Source organism: Canis lupus, chromosome X, assembly GCF_048164855.1.
Source record: "Canis lupus baileyi chromosome X, mCanLup2.hap1, whole genome shotgun sequence".
NCBI lineage: Eukaryota > Metazoa > Chordata > Mammalia > Carnivora > Canidae > Canis > Canis lupus.
This window is the reverse complement of record NC_132876.1, coordinates 58,841,975-58,862,631: the sequence shown is the minus strand read 5'-3', so window position 1 is coordinate 58,862,631 and position 20,657 is coordinate 58,841,975.

Here is a 20,657-nt window from a genome sequence, read left to right as displayed (position 1 = left end):
TAAGTAATGGAAGAAATATTTACCAGTGTAAGACTCTTGCATTTTCCCACATTCTAACATGCTTTTGCAAGTTAATTGTTAAATAAGACAATTTGAGAATGTCTACTGTAGTAACAAGTAGGTTTGTAAATAGGAATGAAAGCACACACAGAGAGAGAGGAGGGGCAAGATGGCCAAAGACTAGGGTCCCCAAGTCACCTGTCCCCACCAAATTACCTAGATAGCTTTCTGAAAACCTACGAATTCGGCCTGAGACTTAAAGAGAGAACAGCTGGAACGCTACAGTGAGAAGAGTTCGAGCTTCTATCAAGGTAGGGAAACAGAAAAAAAAAATAAAGAAATAAAAAGCATCCAAAGGGGAGGGGCCCTGCAAGGAACCGTGCTAAGGCCACACTGCAAGTGCCCCCAGGACAGGAAAGCCCCATACCGGAGAAGCAGGAGCTTCACCAATCTTCCCTGATGGAAAGGCACTGGCAGGGAGTTGGAGCATGATCTCAGGAGGGGCGGGGATGCTCTCAGGCTCCCAGGGACACTAACAGAGGACCTGCGCCCTGGGGGAGAGTGCCACACCCCGCGGCCGAACTCTCTAAAGGGCTGCAGCCCAGCCGCCTGGGCCTGGGAGCAGCTCCAGCAGCGGCTCCGCCCAGAGGGGGATGCTTGGCCCAGGAGCGATTCCAGCAGTGCAGGCCCCGGAACACAGGGTGCTGGGGGACACAGCCCGGGATGGGCGCTACCCCCGGGACAAGCAGAGGCCGGGAGGGCACAGGATGCTCCTGCCACTGGGCGCCCCGAACTGGGCAGATCAGCAGCCCCCGTCCCCAGAGCATCCAGGCCCCTGCAGACTGAGAGCTGAGGTAGTTACTGCATGAGCTGACTCTAGGGCTGGAGAGCTGGCTGCCGCCACTGTTGTTTCTCCAGGGGCCTCACAGGATAAACAACCCCCACTGAGCCTCACAGTGGCCTCACAGGATAAACATGAAAAACAACTCCCACTGAGCCATGCACCAGGCAGGGGGCTGACCAGCTCCCCCAGGTGCTCACACCTGAGAATTAGCACAGCAGGCCCCTCCCCCAGAGGAACAGCTAGAAGGACAGGGGAAAAGCAAGTTATTGACCAAGCAGCACTGGAAAGATCCAGGGGAAGACGAGAGGTTTACAGTATATAGAATCAGACGATACGCCCCCTTGTTTTTTATTTTCTATTTGATTCCCCGGCCCCTTTTTTTTTCCCTTTCTCTTTTTCCTTCTTTTTTTTTTTCTTTTATTTTTTTTTCTTCTCTCTTCTCCTTTACCCAGTACAACTTGTTTTGGGCCACTCTGCACTGAGCAAAATGACTAGAAGGAAAACCTCACCTCAAAAGAATCAGAAACAGTCCTCTCTCCCACAGAGTTACAAAATTTGGATTACAATTGAATGTCAGAAAGCCAATTCAGAAACACTATTAAAAAGCTACTGGTGGCTCTAGAAAAAAAAGCATAAAGTTTTCAAGAGACTTCATGACTTCAGAATTTAGATCTAATCAGGCAGAAATTAAAAAGCCATTAAATGAGACACAATCCAAACTAGAGGTCCTAACGAAGAGGGTTACTGAGGTAGAAGAACAAGTGAGTGACATAGAAGACAAGTTGATGGCAAAGAGGGAAACTGGGGAAAAAAGAGAAAAACAATTAAAAGATCATGAAGATAGGTTAAGGGAAATAAATGACAGCCTCAGAAGGAAAAATCTACATTTAATTGGGGTTCCTGAGGACGCCGAAAGGGACACAGGATCAGAAAATGTATTTGAACAAATCCTAGCTGAAAACTTTCCTAATCTGGGAAGGGAAACAGGCATTCAGATCCAGGAAATAGATCCTCCCCTAAAATCAATAAAAACCGCTCAACTCCTCGACATTTAACAGTGAAGCTTGCAAATTCCAAAGATAAAGAGAATATCCTTAAAGCAGCAAGAGACAAGAAATCTCTAACGTTTATGGGGAGAAATATTAGATTAACAGCAGACCTCTCCACAGAGACCTGGCAGGCCAGAAAGGGCTGGCATGATATATTCAGGGTCCCAAATGAGAACATGCAGCCAAGAATATTTTATCCAGGAAGGCTCTCATTCAGAATGGAAGGAGAGATAAAGAGCTTCTAAGACAGGCAGGAACTGAAAGAATATGTGACCACCAAACCAGTTCTCCAAGAAATATTCAGGGGGACTCTGTAAAAGAAAGAGGAAGTCCAAGGAAACACTCCACAAAAACAGGGACTAAATAGGTATCATGATGACACAAAATTCATATCTTTTAATAGTAACTCTGGACGTGAATGGGCTTAATGAACCCATCAAAAGGCACAGGATTTCAGACCGGATAAAAAAGCAAGACTCACCTATTTGCTGTCTACAAGAGACTCATTTTAGACATGAGGACACCTACATCCTGAAAATGAAAGGTTGGAGACCATTTACCATTCAAATGATCCTCAAAAGAAAACAGGAGTAGCCATACTTATATCAGATAATGAAAGTTTATCCCGAATACTATAGTAAGAGATGAAGAGGGACACTATATCATGCTTAAAGGATCAATCCAACAAGAGGACTTAACAATCATCAATATTTATGCCAAGTATATCAATCAATTAATAACCAAAGTTAAGACATACTTAGATAATAATACACTTATACTTGGTGACTTGAATGTAGTGCTTTCTACAATCAACAGGTCTAAGCACAGCATCTCCAAAGAAACAAGAGCTTTAAATGATACACTGGACCAGATGGATTTCACAGATATTTACAGAAGTTTACATCAAAACGCAACTGAATACACATTCTTCTTAAGTGCACATGGAACTTTCTCCAGAATAGACCACATACTGGGTCACAAATCAAGTCTTAACCTATACCAAAAGATTGGGATCATCCCCTGCATATTTTCAGACCATAATGCTTTGAAATTAGAACTAAATTAAAAGAAGAAGTTTGGAAGGAATTCAAGCAAGTGGAGGTTAGGGATCATCCTGCAAAAAGATGAAAGGGTCAACCAGGAAACTAGAGAAAAATTAAAAAGATTCATGGAAACTAATGAGAATGAAGACACAGCCATTCAAAATCTTTAGGATACAGCAAAAGCAATCCTGAGGGGGAAATTCATTGCAATACAAGCATCCATCCCAAACTGGAAAGAACTCAAATAAAAAGCTAACCTTGCACCTAAAGGAGTTGGAGAAAAAGCAGCAAATAGATTCTACAACCAGAAGAGGAAGAGAGTTAATAAAGATTCGAGGAAAACTCAATGAAATAGAGACCAGAAGAACTGTGGAACAGATTAACAAAACCAGGAGGTGGTTCTTTGAAAGAATTAATGAGATAGATAAACCATTAGCCAGCCTTATTAAAAAGAAGAGAGAATGGACTCAAATTAATAAAATCACCAAAAACAACAAGGAAATACAAATGATTTTAAAAATATATTATGAACAGCTATATGGCAATAAATTAGGCAACTTAAAAGAAATGGATGCATTTCTGTAAAACCACAAACTACCAAAACTGGAACAGGAAGAAATAGAAAACCTGAACAGGCCAATAACCAGGGAGGAAATTGAAGCAGTCATCCAAAACCTCCCAAGACACAAAAGTCCAGGGCTAGATGGCTTCCCAGAGGAATTCTATGAAACATTTAAAGAGGAAACTATACCTATTCTACTAAAGCTTTTCTAAAAGATAGAAAGAGATGGAGTACTTCCAAACTCGTTCTATGAAGCCAGCATCACCTTAATTCCAAAACCAGTCAAAGACCCAACTAAAAAGGAGAATTATAGACCTATATCCCTGAAGAACACTGATTCAAACATTCTCAACATGATACTAGCCAATAGGATCCAACAATACCTTAAGAAGATTATTCACCATGACCAAGTGGGATGTATTCCCGAGATGCAAGGCTGGTTCAACACTCGTAAAGCAATCAATGTGATTGATCATGTCATCAAGAGAAAAAACAAGAACCATATGATCCTCTCAATAAATGCAGAGAAAGCATTTGACAAAATACAGCATCCATTCCTGATCAAAACTCTTCAGAGTGTTGGGATAGAGGGAATATTCCTCAGCATCTTAAAAGCCATCTAGGAAATGCCCATAGCAAATATCATTCTCAATGGGGAAACACTGTGAGCCTTTTCCCTAAGATCAGGATCACGACAGGGATGTCCACTCTCACCACTGCTATCCAACATAGTACTAGAAGCCCTAGCCTCAGCAATCAGGCAACAAAAAGAAATTAAAGGCATTCAAATGGGCAAAGAAGAAGTCAAACTCTTCCTCTTCGCATATGACATGACACTCTATGTAGAAAACACAAAAGACTCCACCCCAAGATTCCTAGAAGTCATACAGCAATTTGGTAGTGTGGCAGGATACAAAATCAATGCCCAGAAGTTGGTGGCATTTCTATACACTAAGAATGAATTTGAAGAAAGAGAAATTAAGGAGTCAATCCCATTGACAATGGCACCCAAAAGCATAAGATACCTAGGAATAAACCTCACTAAAGTGGTAAAGGATTTACACCCTAAAAACTACAGAACACTTCTGAAAGAAATTGAGGAAGACAGAAAGAGATGGAAACATATTCCATGCTCATGGATTGGAAGATTTAATATTGTGAAAATGTCAATGTTACCCAGGGCAATTTACACTTTTAATGCAATCACCATCAGAAAATACCATGGACTTTCTTCAGAGAGTTGGAACAGATTGTTTTAAGATTTTTGTGGAATCAGAAAAGACCCTGAATAGCCAGGGGAATATTAAAAAAGAAAACCATAGCTGGGTGCATAACAATTACAGATTTCAGGTTGTACTACAAAGCTGTGGTCATGAAGACACTGTGGTACTAGCACAAAAACAGACATATAGATCAATGGAACAGAATAGAGAATCCAGAAGTGGACCCTCAACTTTATGGCCAACTAATATTTGACAAAGCAGGAAAAACTATCCACTGGAAAAAGACAGTATCTTCAATAAATGGTGCTGGGAAAATTGGACATCCACACGCAGAAGAATGAAACTGAACCATTCTCTTGCACCATACACAATGATAAACTCAAAATGGATGAAAGATCTAAATGTGAGACAAGATTCCATCAAAATCCTAGAGGAGATCACAGGCAACACCCTTTATGAACTTGGCCACAGCAACTTCTAGCAAGATACATCCATGAAGGCAAGAGCAACAAAAGCAAAAATGAACTATTGGGACTTCATCAAGATAAGAATGTTTTGCACAGCAAAGGATTCAGTCAACAAAACTAAAAGACAACCTGCAGAATGGGAGAAGATATTTGCCAATGACCTGTCAGATAAAGGGCTAGTTTCCAAGATCTATAAAGAACTTATCCAACTCAACACCAAAGAAACAAACAATCCAATCATGAAATGGGCAAAAGACATGAACAGAAATCTCACAGAGGAAGACATAGACATGGCCAACACACAAATGAGAAAATGCTCCGCATCACTTGCCATCAGGGAAATACAAATCAAAACCCCAATGAGATACCACCTCAAGCCAGTGAGAATGGGGAAAATTAACAAGGCAGGAAACAACAAATGTTGGAGAGGATGTGGATAAAGGGGAACCCTCTTGCACTGTTGGTGAGAATGTGAACTGGTGCAGCCACTCTGGAAAACTGTGTGGAGATTCCTCAAAGAGTTAAAAATAGATCTGCCCTATGACCCATCAATTGCCCTTTTGGGGATTTACCACAAAGCTACAGATGCAGTGAAACACCGGGACACCTGCACCCCGATGTTTCTAGCAGCAATGTCCACAATAGCCAAACTGTGGAAGGAGCCTCGATGCCCATCGAAAGATGAATGGATAAAGAAGATGTGGTTTTTGTATACAATGGAATATTACTCAGCCATTAGAAATGACAAATACCCACCATTTGCTTTGAGGTGGATGGAACTGGAGGGTATTATGCTGAGTGAAATAAGTCCATCGGAGAAGGACAAACATTATATGGTCTCATTCATTTGGGGAATATAAAAAATTGTGACAGGGAATAAAGGGGAAAGGAGAAAAAATGAGTGGGAAATATCAGAAAGGGAGATAAAAACTAATCAATAATTAATTGTTCTAATATCAAATGTGACTTGACTTTCATAAACACAGAAGCAAAGAGAAAAACAGATATTATTCAGATTTTTGCTACCTTACCATATGCTTGATTGAGTCTTACAACTAACACAAGAATTTGAAATGAAGAGGGTGTTGAAGATTAATCAGCAATGTAGAAGTTTAAAGAACAAAAATAAAATAGACATTACCATTTAAGACAGTTTTTAATACAACCAGTAAAGAGATTATCAAGTAAGCTTCCAGGTATCATCAATGGTATTTACCTTGCTAAAATGTAAACCAGTTTTGGTTATGTATAAGATTAGGTGAAACTGCCACCAGCAGGTGGGTTTGAATCCTCCCTTGCTCCCCCCACCCTTATTTTAAGATTTTATTTATTTATTCATGAGAGACACAGTAAGAGAGAGGCAGAGACAGACCGAGGGAGAAGCAGGCTCCCCTCAGGGAGCCCGACTCTATCCCCCCTGTCCTGAGATCATGCCCTGAGCCTGTCAGAAACTCAAATGCTGAGCCACCCAGATGTGTCCTCCCTGCCCCTTTTTAAAACTTATATGTAAATATCGTAAGTGAAAAAGGAAATCTCTAATCTCAGCTGCTAATAGATGGTCATTACTGAGGATTCAGTTTTGCAGAGGGTAAGAAATTGTGAAAAATATGAGAAACATGTTAAGTAAAGAAAATAATATGAGTATAGCAGTCAGATGCTGGGAAACACCACCAACGTGGATGAGATATTAGTTCATGGTGGAAAATTCTTTTTTAAATGAGCCAAACATTACTTTATTGAATGGCATCCTAGGGATGATTCTTAAAATATAAGCAGTTATTGGATATCTACATGAGTGGGGCTTTACTGTGGTATGGATATTTGGACATTGTGTATATTTAACCAAAATTTGTTATATGTTATATATTATAAAACTATTTTTTGAGTGGGGCATGGGGAATTTAACTTCTTAGTTGCATACTATATTAGGCTTTCAAAAGCAAGAGAGAGAGGATAGAAGGCAGAGAAAAGCTAAATTAAGATTAAAAAATGCAATGGGTAATACATATGAAGTTAATAGAGACTTAACTGTTTATTTTAACATCCTGTTTGATGTTCTGTTGAATAATCACTTAAAGAGATGTTTTTATTTTGTATTTGTAGCCTCTGCAAATGCCTCGGGGCAGGGGGAAGCTTTAATACACTGAAAGAACATAAATTATAGAGGATTCTAAGTTTATAGTTTTTCCGTACATATCTATATACACTAACATCACAGAAAGCAGGATTAATTTTCCAAAGTTCATGTTAGTCATGGAAATTCTAGAGTCCTTAAGGAGGCAATATAGATGAACCTTTAACAATGTAGGGATTAAGGGCACTGATCATCCCCTGCCCGTGCATTTGAAAATCTGCTCATAATTTTTGGCTCCCCCCAAACTTTACTAATAGCCTACTGTTAACCAGAAGCCTTATCAATAACATAGACAATTAACACATATTTTGTATGCTATATGTATTACATATTGTGTTCTTGCAATAAAGTAAGCTAGAGAAAAATGTTTTTTTTTAAAGATTTTACTTATTAATTTATTCATGAGAGGCACAGATTGAAAGGTAGAGACATAGGTAGAGGGAGAAGCAGGCTTCCTGCGGGGAGCCTGATGTGGGACTCAATCCCAGGGGCCCGGGATCACACCCTGAGTCAAAGGCAGATGCTCAACCACTGAGCCACCCAGGCATCCCAAAATAAAATGTTTTTTAAGAAAATCATAAGGAAGAGAAAACGTTTACAGTACAGTAATGTATTTATAAAAATGTGCTTATAATCAGGTCTGTGTAGTTCAAACCCTGTTGCTCAAGGGCCTAATGAAATGGTAGTTTTAGAGATGAGTGGTGAAGAGGTAGTGGACACAAATAACAAATTCTCTCCTCTACTAAAGGTGTTTATCTATGTGACTTACAGCTCCTGATATATTTTGGACACCGTGAAGGAACTTATTTGCTGTAACTCTATCTTGAGTTTAAAGCTTGTTTTAGAGTCAGAGATCGTGTCTGGTTAATGAGTTCTCACTTGCTAACTCTAGATGAGGCCATTTCTGATCATTCTATTTATTTTTATTGATTATTTTATTCTTTAGTGCCTTTTAATAGTAAATCACTGCAGTTTTTATAGATACAATCATGTTAGTAATTAACCAAAAGCATTTCCAACTCATAAACACATAATGAAATAATTACAGCCCAATTTCTCTCTGCTATAGCAGAAAGTCTCCTTTGTAACAGATAAAAAGAATTAAATCACCAAGACTGCAAACTTACATGGTGACTGTAGATTACACTAAAGTGCACTTTTTTTAAGTGCGACTTTTGTTATCTATATTAGTTTTTTTTTCCTTTTAGATAGAGAAAGCAAGCACTTGTGTGTGCAAGTGGAGGTAGGGGAAAAGGGCAGAGGGAGTGGGGGAGAGAGAATCTTAAGTAGATTCCATGCCTAAGGTGGAGATTCAGAGATCAATCTCACAACCCTGAGATCATGACCTGAGCCAAAATGAAGAGTCAGATGCTTAACCAACTGAGCCTCCTAGGCGTCCCTATTTATCTGCGTTGATACAGTTACTAAAGCAGCTATTGGCTGTCTCAGAGACACAGCTAGAAGAGAAAACAAAGAGAAGGGAGAATTTCAGGTGGCTGTGAAAAGATAGGCAAGGAGTCTTCTGAAAATATTAAATATTTTAATAATTAAAAGCTTAAAGTGAATGTTTTACTTAGTAATGACAAGTCTGAAGGGAGAAAGTTTACTTCTACTGGTGATATGGCAATTTTGTTTGGTGTGTAACAACAAAACTGAAGAATTAATAGAATAATTCTATTCCTTAAAAATGACATTCAAATTACATACCTCTGTCAGTGTTTCATTGATATGTCAGTAATGATTCTTCAAATATCTCTGCTAGTATAATTTTCTCTCTTGTATATGAATAATACCTTTCTGTTAACACACTGTTTCTGTTTATTTTTGAGTAGTTCATAATTATAAAAAGAAAGTCTAAATATCCTTTATAATTTTAAGGACAAAATAGTGAAAGCTTAAAATGTTCACAGTTGCTAAGAAAACAAATTACCTTCCTTTTAGTATTTTCAATACAAACAACCTGACCTTTGTTTTCTGGATGAAAGTTACTTACAAGGGAAATTCCATAAGGTTATCAGCAGATTCTTCAGCAGATTTTTCAGCAGAAACTTTACAGGACAGAAGTGAGTGGCACAATATAGTCTGAAGTGCCAAGTAAGAAAAATCTGGAGCCAAGAATACTCTATCCATCAAGGCAATCATTCAGAATGGAAACAGAGATAAATAATTTCTCAAACAAAAAATAAAGGAGTTCATGAAAACTAAACCAGCCCATCAAGAAATATTAAAAGGGATTCTTTGAGTGGAGGGGAAAGACCATAAGTGAGAATATGAAAAGTTGGAAATAAAAAGCAGTAAAAACAAGCATATCTGTAAAAATCTGTCAAAAAATTCACAAAATAAAAGAAAGTAAAATATGACACCGAACTTAAATTGCGAGGAGGGAGGTCAGGAGTAAAGAATGGGATCAAATCTAAAAGATCATCAATTGCTATGTGGATAAGATATTATATACAAACTTAATGGTAACCACAAATCAAAACCCACTAGTAAATATACAAAGAATAAAGAGAAAGGAATTCAAGTATATTACTAAAGAAACCATGAAAGAGAGCTAGAGGAAAAAAGATCAGGAAAAGGACTGCAAAAACAGCCACAAAACAAATAAGAGAATGCCAATAAATACATATCTTTCAATAATTACTTTGAGTATAAATGGCCTAAGTGCTCCAATAAAAGACACAGGGTGACAGTATAGATAAATACAAGACCCATCAACATGCTGCCTACAAGAGACTCATTTCAGACCTAAGACACCTGCAGACTGAAAGTGAGGGGATGGAGAAACATTTATCATACAAATGCATGTCAAAAGAAAGCCAGAGTAGCAATACTTTTATCAGACAAACTAGATTTTAAGACAAAGACTGTAACAAGAGACAAAAGAAGACACTATATAACCATAAGAGGGAAATCCAACAAGATATAACAATTATAAATATTTATGCACCCAAAATGGGACCACCCAAATACATAAAATAATTAATAACAAACATAAAGGAATAATTGATATTAATAAAATAAATATAGAAGATTTTAATGCCCACTTATATCAATTGATAAACTACCCAAACAGTAAATCAACAAGGAAAACTTGGCTTTATGTGACATACCAAAACCGATGGATTTAACAGATACATTTAGAACATTCTATCCTAATATAACAGAATACAAACTCCTTTCAAGTGCACACAGAACATTCTCCAGAATAGATCACATCTTGGGCCAAAAAACAACTCTTAACAAATTTAAAAAGTTTAAAATCATTCCATGCATCTTTTCTGACCTCAGCATTATGAAACTAGAAATCAACCACAAGAAAAAAATTCTGGAAAGAACACAAATATATGGAGGTTAAATAACATGCTACTGAGCAATGAATGAGCCAATCAGGAAATCAAAGAAGAAATAAAAAATTACATGGAAACAAATGAAAATGAAAACACAATGGACCAAAATATTTGGGATGTAGCAAAAGCTGCTTTATGTGGGAAGTTTATAGCAATACAGGCCTACCACAAAGACTCAAATAAACAAACTAAACTTAAACCTAAAGGAGCTTTAAAAAAAAATCAAACGGAACCCAAAACTAACAGAAAGAAGGAAATTATAAAGACTGGAGCAAAAATAAGTGATACAGAAATTAAAAAAAAAATAGAACGAATCAATGAAACAAGAAGCTGATTCATTGAAAAAAATATTAAAATTGATTAACCTTTAGATAGACTCGTTGAAAAAAAGATACTGGACTCAAACAAAATCATAAATTAAAGAGGACAGATAACAACCAACACCACAGAAATATTGACAATTATTTTTTAAAGATTTTATTTATTTATTCATGAGAGACGCAGAGAGAAAGAGAGAGGCAGAGACACAGGCAGAGGGAGAAGCAGGCTCCATGCAGGAAGCCTGATGTGGAACTTCATCCCGGTACTCCAGGATCACGCCCTGAGCCAAAGGCAGGCGCTAAACTGCTGAGCCACCCTGAGATCCCCAAAATATGAATAGTAATTCTTAAGAGAACATTATGAAAAGTTATAATCTTCTTGGAAGAAGAATAACTTCTTTGACAACCTGGAAGAAATGGATAAATTCATAGAAACATATACTCTACTAAAACTGAAGCATGAAGAAATAGAAAATTTGAACAGACTGATTACCAGCAATGAAATATAATGAGTAGTCAAAAAATTCCCAGCAAACAAAAGTCCAGAACCAGACAACTTCACAGGCGAATTCTACCTAACATTTAAAGAATATTTAATGCTTATTTTTCCCCAACTATTCCAAATAAAAGAGAAAGTAAAACTCCTAAATTCATTCTATGAGGGCAGCATTACTCAGATACCAAAGCCAGATAAAAGCATCACAAAAAAGAGAAATATACATCAATATCACTGATGAACATAGATGCAAAAGTCCTCAACAAAATACTATCAAACCAAATCCAACAATATATTAAAAAATTATTCGCCACAATCAGGTGGGATTTATTCCTGGGCTGCAAGGATGGAACAATATTCACAAATTAGACAATGAGATATATTACATCAATAAAAAGGATAGATGCAGAAAAGTCACTTCACCAAGTATATCATCCATTTACGACAAAAATCTTCAACAAAGTAGGCCTACAGGGAACATACCTTGTAGGGTATAATAAAGGCCTTATATGAAAAACCCACAGTAAACAACAAAACAAAGCAGCAGAAAAAGAAATTAAGAAAACAGTTCCACTTGCAGTTGCCAAAAGTAATAAAATTCCAAGGAATAAATTCATCCAGAGGTGAAATGCTTGTACTGTGAAAATTATGAAACATTGATGAAATAAATCGAAGATGACACAAATAAATGGAAAGATATTCCATGCTCATGGATTGAAAGAACAAATATTACCCAAATAAATCTACAGATTTAATGAAATCTCTATCAAAATATCACCAGCATTTTATGTAGATACATAGATAGATAAAGATATACCTATATATCTCACCTTTTCTTTATCCATTCATCTACTGATAGCTGATATCCATTCATCAGACATGAGCTCCTTGCTACTTTCATAATTTGGCTATTGTAAATAGTGTTGCTATAAACATGGGATGCATATATCCCTTTGAGTTAGTGGTTTATAATTTGGGGGTAAATACACAGTAGCACAATTACTGAATCATAAGGTAGTTCTACTTTTTAACATTTGATGTACCTCCATACTGTCTTCCACAACAGCTGTACCAGTTTGCACTCCCACCAACAGTACACAAGGATTCCTTCCTTCCCACATCTCTCCAAAACTTGTCTTTTCTTGTGTTTTTGATTTTAGCCATTCTGACAGGTGTGAGATGATCTCTCGCACTTTTGATTTGCATTTCTCTGATGATGAATGATGTTGAGCATCTTTTCATGTGTCTGTTGGCCATCTGGTTGTCTTTGAAGAAATGTCCGTTCATGTCTTCTGCCCATTTTTAATGGTATTATTTGTTTTTTGGGTGTTGAGTTTTAGGTCTTTATATATTTTGGATACTAACACTTTATTGGATATATCATTTGCAAATATCTACTCCCGTTCAGTAGGTTGCCATTTAGTTTCATTGATTGTTCCCTTCACTAAGCAGAAGCTTTTTATTTTGATGTAACAGTTTAATTTTTCTTTGATTTCCCTTGCCTCAGGACACATATCTAGAAAAATGTTGCTACAGCCAGTGTCAGAGAAATTACTGCCTGTGCTCTTTTATAAGATTTTTATGGCTTTAGTTTTTACATGTAGGTCCTTAATTCATTTTGAGTTTACTTTGTGAATAGTGTAAGAAAGTGATTCCATTTCATTTTTTGAATACCACGGTCCAGTTTCCCCAACATCATTTGTTGAAAAGACATTCATTTTCCCCTTGGATATTCTTTCTTCCTTTATGGAAGACTAATTGACCTCATAATTTTGGGCTTATTTCTGGGTTTTCACTTCTGTTCCATTGATCTATGTGTCTATTTTTGTGCCAGTATGATACTGTTTTGATTACTACAGGTTTGCAATAGAACTTGAAAACTAGAATTGTGATACTTCTAGTTTTATTATTTTTTCTCAAGATTGCTTTGGCTACTTAAGAGTCTTTTGTGGTTCTTTACAAATTTTAGGATTGTTTGTCCTAGTTCTGTGAAAAATCCCGGGGGTATTTTGATAGGGAATGCATTTAATGTATAGATTGCTTTGGGTAACCATTTGCTTTGACGTGGATGGAACCGGAGTGTATTACGCTGAGTGAAATAAGTCAATCGGAGAAGGACAAACATTATATGGTCTTCATTTGGGGAATATAAAAAATAGTGAAAGGGAATAAAGGGGAAAGGAGAAAAAAATAAGTGGGAAATATCAGAAAGGGAGACAGAACATGAAAGACTCCTAACTCTGGGAGACGAACTAGGGGTGGTAGAAGGAGAGGTGGGTGGGGGGTGGGGGTGACTGGGTGGCGGGCACCGAAAGGGCACTTGATGGGATGAGCACTGGGTGTTATTCTGTATGTTGACAAATTGAACACCAATAAAAAATAAATTTATTAAAAAAAAGATTGCTTTGGGTATGTAGACATTTTAATAATATCTATTCTTCCAATCCATTACATTAAATGTGTAGATTTATTTGGGTAATATTCTTTCAATCTAAGAACATGAAATATCTTCCATTTTTTTGTGTCATCTTCAATTTATTTCATCAATGGCATAGGGTTCACTTAAAAAAAGAAAGAGATATAAATACAATTTCACTGTTTTCATAATAATATATTTGTTGCTACTGAGTTTAAATTGCTTTGTATATGTATTGACCTATGTATTTCTTTTTTTTCATTTTTTCAAGGCCTCTGCACATTTTTCTAAAGTGTTAGAATATTTTATTCTATACATACATTCTATTCTGTACATAAGAACATTTTATATAAAATATTAATCTATTATATTTGTTGTAAATATTTTTTATCAGTTTGTCATTTGATTTTTAGTGTTGTTTATGCATTTTGTCATATAAAAAAACTTAGCAAACCTTTGTCATCAGACTTTTTCAGGAAAGCTTCTGCTTAAAAAGACTTTACCAATCTTACATCCAACAAATATTTACCCTTATTTTTCTCATTACATAATTTTTACTGAACTATTTGATCCATTTAGATTGAATTTTGACATTAGATATGAGTAATAATCCCCCTTTATTATTTTTCCAATTAGCTAAAATAATTGTTGCATAAAAATTTATTGGATAATCCTTCATTTTTTTCACTGCTTTGTGATATCATGATTCTAATAAAGTGTTTTCCTCTAGAAATCTACTACCATAGCATTTTCCTCTGAAAATTTTGAACTTGCTAGTGCGTTCCATAATATTACCCATAGCTGTGTGTTTGCACATTCCATACTCTTTAATCATAGGGGCTATAGCGTCTTTCAAATATATTCATGAGCCTATCATCTTAGTGCCTACCTAAAACATTGCTAGATACAACAATGAGTATTAAATATGACCCCATGGCTAAGGATGATGACTCTAGGCCTGGACTTTCTCAGTTTGAAAACTGGCTTTGCCAAATATTGCTTTTTGCAAATAATTTCTCTAAGTCTCAGTTTCCCCATCTTTAAGAAAGGGGAAAACATTCATACTTATCTTGTAGACTTTGTGAGAGTTAAATGAGATAAACCATGCAAATGTTTAAGCCAGTGCTTGGCAAATAGTAAGTACCCAAACGCTGACACTTTCAAAACTACTACTATTGCTGTTATTGCTGTTATTATTATTTTAGTGAATAATATAGCAATGGCGAAGGTCAGTGCTGACAATAGAAGGGCCTTATTGAGGACAGAGAAATTCACAGCCTCCTGGATAGACACTGACCTATAAGCAGAGGCACTCTCAGAGATAGCTTAGTAGTGATAGACTTATGGTCTCTTCTTTGTCATAGTGTCATGCCAATAAGAATCAAGGAACAAGGGAAAGAAAAGTGCTAGAAGGGGATTCTCTAGGTATGTAGGTAACATACTTATTCTATAACTTTATTTGAAACAGATTTCTTATATTAATTTTGTATCCTGCAACTTTGTTGAATTAATTTATCAGTTCTAGTAGATATTTGGTGGAGTCTAAGTTTTTTTATATATAGTATCTTATCATCTGCAAATAGTATAAGTTTAACTTCTTACCAAATTGGATGCTTTTTATCTCTTTTTCTTGCCTAATTACTGTGGCAAGGACTTCCAATGCTATGTTGAATGAAACTGGTGAGGATGAGCATCCTTGCCTTGTTCCTAACCTTAGGGGAAAAAGGTCTCAGTTTTTCCTTATTAAGGATGATGTTAGCTGTGGGTTTTTCATAAATGATGTTTATTATGTTGAAATATGTTCCATATAAACCTACTTTATTGAGGATTTTTTAATTATAATTGGATGTACTTTGTCAAATACCTTTTCTGGATCTATTGAAATGATCATATGGTTTTTATCCTTTCTCTTGTTAATGTGATACATCATGTTGATTAACTTGTGATCTCTGGAATAAATCCACTTGATCATGGTAAATTATTTTTTATTTTATCATTGGATTCAGTTTACCAATATTTTGTTGAGGATTTTTGCATCTATGTTCATTAGATATATCTGCCTAAAGTTTTTATTTTCCTAGTGTCTTTATTTGGTTTCAGTATTGGGGTAATGCTGGCTCTGTAGAATGAATTTGGAAGCTTTCCTTCCCCTTCTGTTTTTTAGAATAGTTTGAAAAGAACAGGTATTAACTCTTCTTTAAACGTTTGATAGAATTCACCTGTGAAGCCATCTGGCCCTGGACTTTTTTCTTTTAAAGGTTTTATTTATTTATTCATGAGAGACACAGAGAGAGAGGCAGAGACACAAGCAGAGGAAGAAGCAGACTCCATGCAGGGAGCCTGATGTGGGACTTGATCCCAGGACTCCAGGATCATGCCGTGGGCCAAAGGCAGGTGCTAAACTGCTGAGCCACCCAGGTGTCCCTGGTCCTGGACTTTTTTGTTGGGAGTTCTTTGACTACTGATTCTGTTTTGTTGCTAGTAATTGTTCTGTTTGAATTTTCCATTTTTCCTGATTCAGTTTTAGATTATTTGTTTCTAGGAATTTATCCATTTCATCTAAGTTGTCCAATTTGTTGGCATATAAAAACAGAAAAGTATAACGAGTTTCATTTGTTGGTTGTGGTGGACGCTAAGGTAAATAATCATTTAAAATAGCTTCTTTGTTGACCTCATTAAGCCTTAAAATGAGGCTAAAATTATAGAATATTACACATAAGGAACAACCTAATCCAAACTTCTTATTTTACAGATGAAACAGACTGGCACCGAGAGGGTAAGTGACTTACATAAGGTTACTCAGAATCTTACATGTTAGGCATGGAGTTTGAACTCAAAATTTCTTAAATACAGCCATGTGTTTTTTAAATTGCCTCCCTATCCAGAGCTTAGTTTGAAAATGGAGATAGAATACAGGAAAACAATTACTGACTCATAAAATACTATCTCAACAAACCTTTATGATTCCTAGTCCTAGGGTAGATTAGCAATGCTGTTTCGTGGCATAAAATACTTTTAATGAAAGACAACTGCGCATTGTGGTTAGAAATCAAAACAAATTTATTCTGAAATTGATAGCATTAACATATTTACTCAAATATGGTTATAAGGTTTGAGTTTAGAAAATAAACTGGATTGTTCTTTAACTGTGCCTCTTCAGGTAATAATTTCATGTAAAGCTATTATTCCAGTTGGTACTGATTAATCCCAGAGATTATTTGTAGAGCAGCTGGGAAGAAAGGCATGTTCCGAAATGACTTCATATATAAACACTTCTCTTATAAATATGACTTATTTTTCATTGGTATTATTCCTTGATCCCTGTATTCCTATGAGGTGATCCAGAGACAGAAATTAAAATAAAATTAATTAATTCAGTTGGCAAACTGTCTAAGAGGATTACATTGATTCCCATTCAGATTAATTTTGGGTAAATGGCTTTCCTTAAAATGTAATTCCCTGATTTCAAAGTGGCTCATAAATGAGAAAGAGGCCAAGAGGGAGCAGAGATGTTGGTTAGTGGATCTTATTAACATTTCAATCATACAGGCCTGTTGTTACTCTCTTTCAACTTTTGTTTTCTTTTCATTAAATTAGTTACTTTGTATTATTACAACATAGTGAACTCTTCAGTTTTCATAACATTTTTAAACAGTGATTTAAATTGTGGGCAAAATAATAAATATAAGAATATGGTATCCTTTAATGTTCGTTGCTCAATAGCTTGCAGTTCTCTTCTCTTAAAACCCTATCTCTTTGATCATCCATAGCAAATAATAAAATTTTAGAATTCTAAAAAGGGGCACGAGGCAGTATATCTAACTGCTGAGGCCAAAAATATAGATTCGACTCAGTAGCAAAAGGAGGCACAGGGGTAATTGAATACCTTTAACTTAGAGACAGAGAAAGAAGACTAACAGCACAATTTCAGACACAGGTACTTTTCTTTAGGTTTTCACTATCCTCTTCTTAGCGTCCAAATAAAAAAAAAAACAACATGAAATATTTATCATTCTAGTCCAAAATAGGCCTAGGATGCTTGAAAACATATGTATGTCAGAGTCCTATCTTTCATGTGAGTTGTACCCCTGGCATGAACTAAGGTGTGATACTTATGAGGATGTTGTACCAATAGCATTGTCATGATTAAACAGGTTATGTGAGTTCTTAGCCACATTGCTCATTTCTAGCCTTTCTGTGCCTTCCTCTATTACATCCTTTTTCTCAATAGAAAATTCAAATGGCATTGTAAATTTGAGGCAACCCAATTGTAGCTCTGTAGCCAATTAAATTGTCAGGCCCTCGAGGAAAGCCAGTATTTTTCTGCCAAGTACAGCTACTGCAAAGTGTTGAATTATTATAAAACCATAGACCAGGTGGTCAGTATAAAACCTAGACTATGATAAGCAATCTACTTTTATCTGTGTTTATCTCTTTTCCCTAATGAGGCTCATTAGGGCTTGGTACATGAGAAGGACAATTCAGGGTTGATCACTCCTTTCTAAATATCCCTGTTCAGTTGCTTCTTTGTAAAAAGACAAAAAACAAAACAAAACAAAACACACAAACATTAGAGGTCATTCTATATTGCTTGTTTTATGATATGAAAGACAAAGATTTCATTTTTCTCTTTTCTAATGTTGTTCTACAAGAATGGGCAGCCAGTTTTTTAAAAAATCTTTTATTTGTGTTACTACATTCCTATGAAATGATTCACCTTACATTTACTATATAAAACACTTTCTCATAAATTATGTAATTTGATTTTCAAAGTAGCAATAATTTGATCTTCAAAGCACTTTGAAGTAGTCTTAGCTCAGTTTTGCAGATGAAGCAATTGAGGCTCAGAAATATTAAAATACTTGTCAAAGGCAATTAAGCAATAAAGCAGGAATAAACCTTGGATTTCTAAAAGGAAAAACAGAAACTGAGAGCTTAGCTATTTTGACCTTAGCATCTCTTCCTTTAATATTTTAGGGTGCATTCTTTGAAGAGAAAATCTGTTTGATTTACCTGATATTAGAACAGATTTACTCAGGAAAGAAGCTAGAGCAAACCAAGCTTTTCTTTTGAAGGAACTGTGCTGAGGTTTGATGGATGTCAAAGACTGGCTCTTTGGCCGATGTTTGATGGATGTCAAAGACTGGCTCTTTGGCCGAACTGAGAAATAGGACAAATCTGTCTTAATCCCAATTTCCCACCTTTCTGTTCATGTAGCATCTGAAGTTCTGTATCTTTTCCCTCTTATTACTTATCATACTAAAACTTTAATGTCCTCTGCCTCAATCTCTTGGCAATGAAATTGATAAACCACCAGTTAATTGTTAATTAGCAATGATATTCAATCTGTCAATCTCTGGATCTTTACATTTGGGTATTAAGCCATAGGAGGGATTGAAAACGTTGCCCACTGTGACAGGCTATTAGCTTCTAGGGAATTTGAGGGATGATGTGTGTTTTACATGTCCTTCATTTGACACTATATACAGTGATTCTCACTACCTGCATATGTGCTCTAAATTCTGGTGAAGGATTTAAAAACCAAGGGTGTTAAGGTAGTAAAAGGAGGAATTGGTAGATGTACCTCAGATTAATGCTATTAATTTCAAAACATGAAAGATTCTACACTTAGCCACATAATAATGAACTCTAGAAATTAGCACAGAGATCATCTTCAGGGTAGTTCTCACTGGGATAACTTACACATTCTCTATGCTTACTAGAACACATATGCTAAGTGCCATACTGAGATTTCAATTCAGGGCTCTGTGGCTAACACCAAAGCCAGTTTTTCCAATATATCAGAATTTCCACCCAGCACATGATTAGCTCTCCCTGCTCTCTTCCATGTTTTTAATCCCATTGAATTAAATTCTACTCATTCATGTCTCTCCTCCTGCCTTACCCATCCATCTTTCTTTTTTAAAAAAGATTTTTTTTTATTTATTCATTTGAGAGAGAGAGACAGAGAGCACAAGGGAGAAAAGCAGAGGGAGAGGGAGAAGCAAACTCCCTGCTGAGCTGGGAGACCAACATGGGGTTCGAGGACCTGGGGATTATAACCTGAATCAAAAGCAGATGTTTAACTGGTCTGAGCCACCGAGGTGCCCTCCATTCACCTTTCTGGTAGTTCATCTATTGTGTGTTTGACACTCTCATTTTCTTGTGAACAAACGCTTCTGTATCTATGTGCAAGGAAACGAATCAGATTGCTTCAGTTCAAATTCTGAATCTACCACTCATTAGCTTTTTTTATGCAAACTCAAGCTGGATACTTAACCTCAGTTTCATGATCTATAAAATGTGGAGACCATTAGTTCCTATATTACAGTGTTGTTTACTGGCTTAGATGAGCCAAACTATGTAAATCACTTGGAAGAGTGCTTGTAATATTTTAACTGTTCAATAAATGTTGGCTGATTATTTTATTTCTTCTGCCATCTTATTTTAATTAAAGCATGGGTTTTACCTAAAACAATACTTAAAACTTCACCTTACCTGTGTGCTTCTTATTCTCAATACATATGAACTCTCCTGCCTCTACAATCTCTACTCCATCTCAGTATTTCCCCATATGTACATCCTCCTTTCCTTCTATTATAAAAAAACATATTCCTGTTTTTCTTGGTTAATCATTTATCTTTCATTTCTTTAACAAATTAGCTTCTTTCTTTCTTTTATCTTGGATCATTTCTTCTCCACTAGCTCCTTCCCCTTAGTCTGCAACTATCCTCAGGGATCATATTTCAAATT